General features: G+C 41.8%; 1 long non-coding RNA gene across 1 annotated transcript; it reads left to right on the top strand.

The window, feature by feature from the left end:
• Positions 1-2,156: 2,156 nt before the first annotated feature.
• Positions 2,157-8,559, top strand: LOC128152066 (uncharacterized). The gene is made up of 3 exons (XR_008238526.1): positions 2,157-2,270; positions 6,457-6,588; positions 8,259-8,559. It is a non-coding gene; the product is annotated as an uncharacterized LOC128152066 (long non-coding RNA).
• The last annotated feature ends 594 nt before the right edge of the window (positions 8,560-9,153 follow it).

Below are 9,153 nucleotides of genomic sequence, written 5' to 3'. Positions count from 1 at the left end.
TGGCCGGTCACAAGTGGTGTCCCCCAGGGCTCAGTATTGGGGCCAGTTCTGTTTAATATCTTTATTGATGATTTGGATGAGGGGATTGAGTGCACCCTCAGCAAGTTTGCAGATGACACCAAGTTGGGAGGCAGGGTCGATCTGCTGGAGGGTAGGGAGGCTCTACAAAGAGATCTGGACAGGCTGGATCGATGGGCTGAGGCCAACTGTATGAGGTTCAACAAGGCTCAGTGCCAGGTGCTGCACTTGGGACAAAAAAACCCCATGCAGTGCTACAGGCTTGGGGAAGAGTGGCTGGAAAGCTGCCTGGTGGAAAAGGACCTGGGGGTGCTGGTTGACAGCCGGCTGAATATGAGCCAGCAGTGTGCCCAGGTGGGCAGGAAAGCCGATAGCATCCTGGCCTGTATCAGAAATAGGGTGGCCAGCAGGAGCAGGGAGGTGATCGTCCCCCTGTACTCAGCACTGGTGAGGCTGCATCTCGACTACTCTGTTCAGTTTTGGGCCCCTCACTACAGGAAAGACATTGAGTTGCTGGAGCGTGTCCAGAGAAGGGCAACGAAGCTGGTGAAGGGCCTGGAGCACAAGTCTTATGAGGAGCGGCTGAGGGAACTGGGTTTGTTTAGCCTGGAGAAAAGGAGGCTGAGGGGAGACCTGATCGCTCTCTACAACTACCTGAAAGGAGGTTGTAGCGAGGTGGGGGTCGGTCTCTTCTCCCAAGTAACAGGCGCTAGGACAAGAGGAGATGGCCTCAAGTTGTGCCAGGAGAGGTTTAGATTGGATATTAGGAAACCTTTCTTCACTGAGAGGGTTGTCAAGCATTGGAGCAGGCTGCCCAGGGAAGTGGTTGAGTCACCATCCCTGGAGGTATTTAAAAGATGTGTAGATGTGGTGCTTAGGGCCATGGTTGAGTGGTGGACTTGGCAGTGTTAGGTTAGCAGTTGGACTTGATGATCTTGAAGGTCTTTTCCAACCTAAACGATCCTATGATTCTATGATTTTATGATTCCTCTCCTCTTTTCTTTTTTTTTTCTTCTTCCCAGAAGTGATTAAGGTGTACTATTAACTTCAAGCGCATGCAGTGTTGGTCATAAGGTTTCCCTGTTTCTTTACCTTCTCCCTGTAACAGAAACCACTTAAAAAGGCCACATGTATGGATAGCAAAGACATCTAAAGGAAGAAACTGAAGCCAAGAGAATAATTAAAATAGCAAAACCAAACACCTTCAGGTATCAAGATAATGAAGGATCCGTCAGACACTTTCAGCAGGGATGGATGGTACAGTCATGATAATCATATTACATCACATCTTTCATCCTGGAGGGTGTCAAAATGCTTTGGATGGATAGTCAACACACCAGTACAAGGAATTGTTTTGTCTATGACTAACACAAAACCACCCATGGGTTTACATCTGGCAGCTGCTTTGTAGGGAATGACAGCACTGAAAAGGTGAAGTGTGGGTAGGTAGAAAATCTATCTGTTAAAAATTAAGAGTGCACAGGGCATTAAGCCTACTTAAAACTGGTGTGAAGATCAGACCTCATTGTGTTCAGAGGTAAAGTGCCTCTCTTCCAAAGGTGTTAGTGATGGTAGCCAGGTCCAGTGAATATAAAGAAGGGATGTGCTGCCAAGAGGGATTTTGCTGTTATTTATATCACATTTGCCAAAGACCGTTCACTGCAAAGGTAAAAGTCCAGAATGTTAGCTAGAAATGCAAACTTCTAACCTACTAAAATGGAGGAAATCTGAACCAAAATGAGGTTTAAAAATAGGAGCATGAACTCTGCAAAAGGCTGGATTCCAGATTTCTTTCCTATGTGAAAAATTAGGTAGTGTTTTTCTCCAGAAAAGTTGCCACAAGACATGTGGAAATGTATTTTCATAAGAGTTAGTCCCATTAAATGCGGGGTGTCTATTTTAATTGTATTTGTCTCAGCAGTTTCCCAGTCTTGGCTGTTTTTTCTTGTAATTTTTTGTGCATTAACCATATTGATGTATTTTTGGCCCTGTCCCAACCAGATTACCCCTTGCCATTACAAGCCCTTTGTGCTTATTATTCAGCTGATGTTGTTGAACTGCATGTTTTATCTTTCCAAGAAAGTTATTTAACACCTAAATCTTGCTATCTATCCTCATCCTTAAGATTCTCAGCACAAGGCAAATGAAGGCTCAAACCACAGATATATTTCTCCAGCTCAGCAGTTTATGGAGGGCCAGCTGAGCTGTTGTCCCTCCCGAAGATCTTGATGTTAGCCCTTGGCAAATGCAAGGTAAGGTAACTTAGCTCAGCCCTCTTTCAGTATGGCATAGATGGAGTCAAAATTGCCTACATTTATCACAGGTTAAAGGTGCATCCAGTTGTTTTCACTCCTTTGCTAGCTTATGTTTGAAATGAAGAAACTTTACTGAAATTTTAAGCTTTCTTGAGTGATGTGCTTCTTGTTTTTTCTCTACTAGCAAAGAATACATAGTGATCACATAATATTTTAAAAACTTTGCTAAACAGGCATTGTATCAGTACAGATTTTTCTGAAACTGACTTTTAAAATACCACATGAAGATGTGTGCACCAAGGTGATGGTCATTAAGGAACTGTTTGAAGGCCCACGATACCTTTTTCTCTGAAAAACAGATTTTTCTAAGAACTGGTATGGGATATTGGGTATGGCCAGGATGAATCTAAAAATGGCAATACCCCCTATAATGGGAAAGATCTGAATAAAATGAATGTTAAAATCTTGTGGTTCTAAAATGCTTGATTATAATGTATTCTTTCATAGCTGGAAGTAGCTGTAGCACATGTGTCTCAATCCAATGTTGGGGAAGGTTTCGGTATGATCCCAAGAGTGAGATTAAGACACAAATGAGGTCAAATGCCATATACCCAAAAGAGTTTTTATTATCAAAAGTATCAAAAATAGAAAATAGTAGTGGTAGGATAGAATGGAAGAAAAGGCAGAAATCAAGCAAGCAGTCGGGATAGAGTTGCAAGGATAGTCACCACCATGGATCCAGCAGCGTCCCGTTGGTCCTCAGTCTTCAGTTCTTCAGTGGTGGGTGCACACCACGGCTTGTCTACACGTTTTTTTATAGGGCATATTTCAATGATGTATGCACATACGTATTGTTCATGTACTGTTCACACGCTGCAGGTTTCATCTATCACATAACCTTCACGTGATCAACACCAGAAACCAGTATCTTATCTCAAAGACTACAGTTTCCATGAGAATGGAAGCCTCCACATTCTTACATGCTTGTTGGCTTCAGCCCGTTTCCTCTCCTGGATGCCTCAGTGGCCTAGTAATCGTCCTTATGGACGGAGGAATGTCCTGCTTAGACAGGCTATCCCAGAGACAAAGGGCTCAAGATAAATAGTTCACAATTCAGTCTCTCATGTCAAACAATACTTGAGATGAATGGCTTGAGATGACAGTCCAGTCTCTCACACCTAACAATCTTTGAGACAAACAGCTCGAGATAACAATTCAGTCTCTCACAACATGATCTCCTCTTCCTGAGAATGTACTTCTCCTCTTAGGGTGTTGTCAGCTGGGAAAAGATGGGAGCCAGATGAAGGAAAAATCCTTACAAGTTCTGTGTTCAGCAGGGCAATCCAAAGCCTTTAGCTGTGACGTGAAAGTCTCCAGTGGGCTTTGGTTCAAGCTCTGAATGGTCTGTGCTGACATCTTTAGCTCATGGCATTTGCTGCTGCCTTCGTTGCTGTCCGTGATGTCTTTGATAGGATATGATTTGCTACAGCTGGCTTAGGTGCAAAACCACCATGGGCAAAGCTTTATCTTTCCTTAGATGTGCCATTTCATTGTGTGTTTCATCAAAATCAGGCAAACAAATGTGGAAAGAGTAGGTGCTCCTGCATGTGTCATGCTCTGCAAATCAAGTGTATAGAAACAATCCCTTGCCCAGAGCCCTGCTTGGGCTGCTGCACGTATCAGAGCTCAATGACAGAGGGTCTCATTTGTTCTGTTTCTACCTCTTCAAGATCAGAAGAGGTTTAAACACCTACCTGCTGCTAAAGCTCATTATTTTCTGCCTGAATCCTAAGTGGGGGTGGGGTAAGGGGAATACAAAAATTTATTCTAAAGCATAATTAGATGCAAGATTCAGGTAGGGATTTAGATATGGCTTGATTAAATTAGAGTCCTTTTCTAATACAAATGAATGTTACACTGGGAGTCCCATTATTTAAGGGAATTTTCAATGCCAGTTTAAAAAAAGTGCCTTCTGTTCTTTGACATCACATCTTAGCTGAAAACTCCCATCTTCAAGTGTATTCAGTAGGGTGGATCCTGCTGAAATATACCCATGTCATTCCAGTCTCTGGTGTAATTACATCAATGAATGTCATCTAAAGATTAGGTGGATGAGAGAAGCAGAGGACATCACTAATAGGCACATAATGTTGCTCATGCTCTGATCATCACTGAATGAATTCAGCTGACAATTTGAACTAGAAGGATAAAACTTTTGGGCTTAAAAAAAAGAAAAAAGAATGCATGAAGGTAAACTTTTCTCCATTCATTACATTGCATTACATTGGCACATTAGTGGGAAACCAGAGGGAGAAAGTTGCTATTGTATCTCGTGCAAGTGAGTTTAATAATGAGAGATAGTCATTAGACTATGCTAATTCCACTGTTAAACTTCCAAGAATGGTAAGCTTATGGTTTTCAGTAATCAGTGACCTACACTGAGTTGTGTATTAAAAAAGAAAAAAAAAGAAAAAAGCTCAGTTTTCTCTCTTGTCACCGCTGATTTTTGAGTGGTGCCTAAACATCACGAAAGGGGCAGCAGACTATATGGGGATTTTAACTGGCTGGTCCAAACAATTAGGGGTCCTATTGATGCCAAAATGTGGCACCCCCTAAAGGGTTGGATAATGTGTGCTGTTAAATGAGTGGTGCTGGATGAGTAACATACAGAATTTTGAAGGCTGAGTGAAGCTTAGATATGCTGGATATGTCATTGGCAGGCCTTATACAGGAGTAACAAATGGTGCTGATCTCTTGCCTATTGGGATGATCTCTATGGTTCCCTGAGGAGCCAGCAGAGCAAGCAGAAATCTCCCTTCCACCCATTTACTGCCATGAGCTTGAAAAAGAAACATGCAATTTTGTTAGCGTTCATCCCACCAGTGGCTGCAACTAACACCAGGACATTTGTATCAGTTGCAATAACAGAAAGCCCCTAAGGGTTCCCCAGCGTCTTTCCCCTTTTATGGGCTACGGTCTGGGCCTCTGACTCTTCCATTTGGCCTAGAAAATTCACAACAGGGTCTTACAGGCAGCTGAACTGGCACGTGTTGGCTGGGACCTTGAACAGGCCTGCCAAGCTCCTCACAGCACGTCTGCCCGTTTGGCTCTCGGTTCATGGTCTCTTGTTGCGGGCAGTGCCTACAGCCCGTGCGCCCACAGCTCGGCTCCGCGGCGCCTCACCCGCATCAGGACGGTCTGACCTGGGCGTCCTCCTGGGAGCCCACGCTCAGCAGATCTCCCGTAGCAGGGAAGGTGTGCAGAGCAGCATCGCTGCCCTTTCTCCATCGTGTGACCAGACAAATTCCATCTTTTCTTGCACGTAGCTCTTCCTCTGGTCCCTTTCTCCTTACATCACACTGCTCAGTAAGATGATGTCCCAGGTGAGATGAGTTTATGTAAGCAGTGCCGTACACAGTCACAGCTTTCCAGCTCAACCATCGCAAAGCTGTGTTCCTCCCTCAAGCTCATCCAAGGTCCGTATTTGCTCATGGGAAAGAAAGGAAGTAAATATGGAGTGCAGTTTGGAGGTGCTGTTAAAGAAATGCAGGTCATGATAAAACAGTATCAAAACATAACATCTGTTCCTATGAAGCTGAAGTCTGCAATATCCTTATCTCCGGCTGTAAAGAATCTGTATCTTAAAGGAAACAAAGTATGTGAATAAAGAACGCAGAACTTTTTTTTTCAGGCTTACATTGTTCATCAATGAGACACAGCAAGGTGAAGGACAAGAAGTAGGTAGATGAAAAAGAAAAAAATATGAAAAAGCAAATGCCTTTGCAGCCAATTGGTTTTATTTCTGACTTTGGAAGTGAGATCATCTGCTATCATTGCTAACACAGTCAAGATGAATTCAAAACATTCTGGCACTTGTCTTCATTGTTTTGAAATCTTTAGATGACCCTGTGAGAGGCTGCTTCAATCAGAAAGACTATAATTTCCTTTTCTGTTGATACCTAACATACCTAACATTTTAGTAATATTACCTTGTCACATTTTAATATATGTGAGGATTTTTTGTTTTGTTTTGTTTCGTTTGTCTTTGAAACATATTCTAGCCTGCTTTGCAAAGCTGCAGGGTTGCAGAGACAAGGGAAATGTTTGTCAATTGTCTAAATTTTTGAAACTGCAATATATAAATTCTCGCTTCCGCTTTTCTGAGGTATTTTTTATAACGCAGTGCTGTTTGCTATTACTGTTGCTCTGACGACAGTGACACTAGAAGCTGTTGGGGACATTCAGCAATCCTCACTCAAGACACAGCAATAAGAGAAGATTGAGATAAAGTGACTTGCCCAGATTCAAAAAGCAAGTAAGTAGCAGAGTTAACATGAAAACTCAAATTTTTTTAATCAAAATCAAAACCTAATACACTGTGTAATAGGCTAAACAATGATGCTAAGTAATTTAAAAATATGTCATACTTGAATCTTCCTAGATTATATTGTGCTAATCTTGACTGACAGAAAAACTTGGAAATAAGTTAATGGAAATAAAACGAGCACAGATGTGGTAACTGTGACTTGGTACCAGTAAGACCTTAATCTGTATATATATATATATAGGCAGATGCTGACTGAGCAAAGCAAAACCTCATTCAGTAGTCCCTTATGATGTTAGAACTTTTTAAGCATTCGAACACTTGGGTAAAACCTGGGGACAAGTACCAGTGCTCAACAATGGAAAGCACTACACATTTTTTCATACTGTCGTGGTTTAACCCCAGCCAGCAACTCAGCACCACACAGCTGCTCTCTCACTCCCCCCTCAGTGCGATGGGGTAGAGAATCAGAAGAGTAGAAGTGACTCGTGGGTTGAGGTAAAGACAGCTTAATCAGTAAAGCAAAAGCCACATGAGCAAGCAAAGCAAAACAAGGAATTCATTCCCCACTTCCCATCGGCAGGCAGGTGTTCAGCCATCTCCAGGAAAGCAGGGCTCCAGCATGCCTAACGGTGACTTGGGAAGACAAACGCCATCACTCCACATGTCCCCCCCTTCCTTTCTCTTCGCTCAGCTTTATATGCTGAGCATGACGTCGTATGGTCTGGACTATCCCTTTGGTCAGTCGGGGTCAGCTGTCCCGGCTGTGTCCCCTCCCAGCTTCTTGTGCCCCCCCCAGCCTCCTCGCTGGTGGGGTGGGGTGAGAAGCAGAAAAGGCCTTGACGCTGTGTGAGCACTGCTCAGCAGGAACAAAAACATCCCTGTGTTATCAACACTGTTTTCAGCACAAATCCAAAACATAGCCCCACACTAGCTACTGTGAAGAAAATTAACTCTATCCCAGCCAAAACCAGCACACATACACAAAGGGCAAAAAGTAGTCTATGCTAATTTTATTTCACATAAAGGAAAATAATAAACAAATTCTGCATATGAAATCCCAAGGGCAGATATTCAGTTGCTGCATTTTTACTTTACTGGAGTTAAATTATCTGATACTTCTGGAGGTTCTGACCCTCACATGTTAAAACAGACACCAATCTCCCTGTTTCATGAACAATAACTTCTGTTGAAAAAAATCTTGGTTTTAATTTGTAGATGTATTTGCATTCTTCATCTTTACTTCTTTTTTTTTCTGTTTTTCTGTTTTTCCATCCAGCTGCTGCTCTGTGATATGTGATATAAAAAGGCTGAAGATTTTTAAATTGCTCCTACCTTTTGCAAGCAATGCAGCTATTTCCTGTTCATGTAGATAAAACATTTTAGTAGACAATTAGATCTGAATTTCAATACTGGGTAGTTTTCCAATCTTGTAACCCTATGTTCAAACTAAAAAAATACAATTAAAAATACACTCTGAGAGAAAAGCCAGAATCTTTCTAGTGTGGAGATTTTCTTCTATTCCAGATTGTAGGATCATATATGTAAAAATAAATTGAGACTTGGGTATGACAAGGCATATTTCTATGTATTTTTGTGTGTTTCTACACATTCATATGTCTATTTTATAGTCTATAAATTATCTAAGTTTTTGGCTCTAGGTGGTTCTTCCAGAGAATTAAGACACCGTAACACAAATTTGGGGGACATTTGGGGAAGGTATCCCACATTTGAGAAACTATTCCATGAAGCTGTTCAGTGGAAAACTATTGAGATCTGCCAGTCTCTCCAACCCTTAGAATTCAAGACATGACCTACTGGATCACTGGATGATGAAAGTAAGTTACTTTGTGGTTAACACAGAAAACTTTGCAATTTTCTCTTCCTAAGGGAACATACTGCTCTATATTCATGATAGGGAAGAAGTCTGGAGGAAATCCATGGTAATATTAATTATTTTTAAATGTGCTTAGAGAGATATCACTAGTTTAATATTGTATACCATCTGGATCCAGATTCGCTGGTTTAATATTGTATACCATCTGGATCCAGATTCACTGCTTGAGAGAATGTTTATAGTTATGAACTGCATCTTCACTGTAAGATTTACACACTTTATTCCTTCACTTTCATGAGACTGTAAATAATCAGTTTCCAGCTGAAAAATACAGGCCACAGTTGAACCTGTATGAAGTCAACGCAAATTCTCAGTGAACTCTGGATCACATCCCCTGGCCAGACCTTAAACTGGGGTAAAGATGCTTTCAATCACTGATGACTCACAACGCTAAAGAGAGAGAGTTGTTTTTCCTTTTCTGCTGTGCAGCTCTGAATGCCATTGACAGCCAGCCCTGCAGAGAGATGGAAACAGAATGCAATCAGACTTCCAAATCTTCCCTTAATGCAGTGTCTTTCTTTGGAGCTTTTCCCTGTAGGGTACCTCTCAGATGGGGATAAGTAATGCTGTTAGTACATAATCCAATCACTGATGCAGATTGTTCCTAGACAACCCTGAGCAGCAGATTTTTTTTTTTTTTTAACTTTATAAAGAAAGTA

This window comes from Harpia harpyja, chromosome 15 (genome assembly GCF_026419915.1).
Source record: "Harpia harpyja isolate bHarHar1 chromosome 15, bHarHar1 primary haplotype, whole genome shotgun sequence".
In the NCBI taxonomy this organism is placed as follows: Eukaryota; Metazoa; Chordata; class Aves; order Accipitriformes; family Accipitridae; genus Harpia; species Harpia harpyja.
The sequence above is the reverse complement of the archived record's forward strand: the minus strand, read 5'-3'. Positions and strand labels throughout refer to the sequence as shown.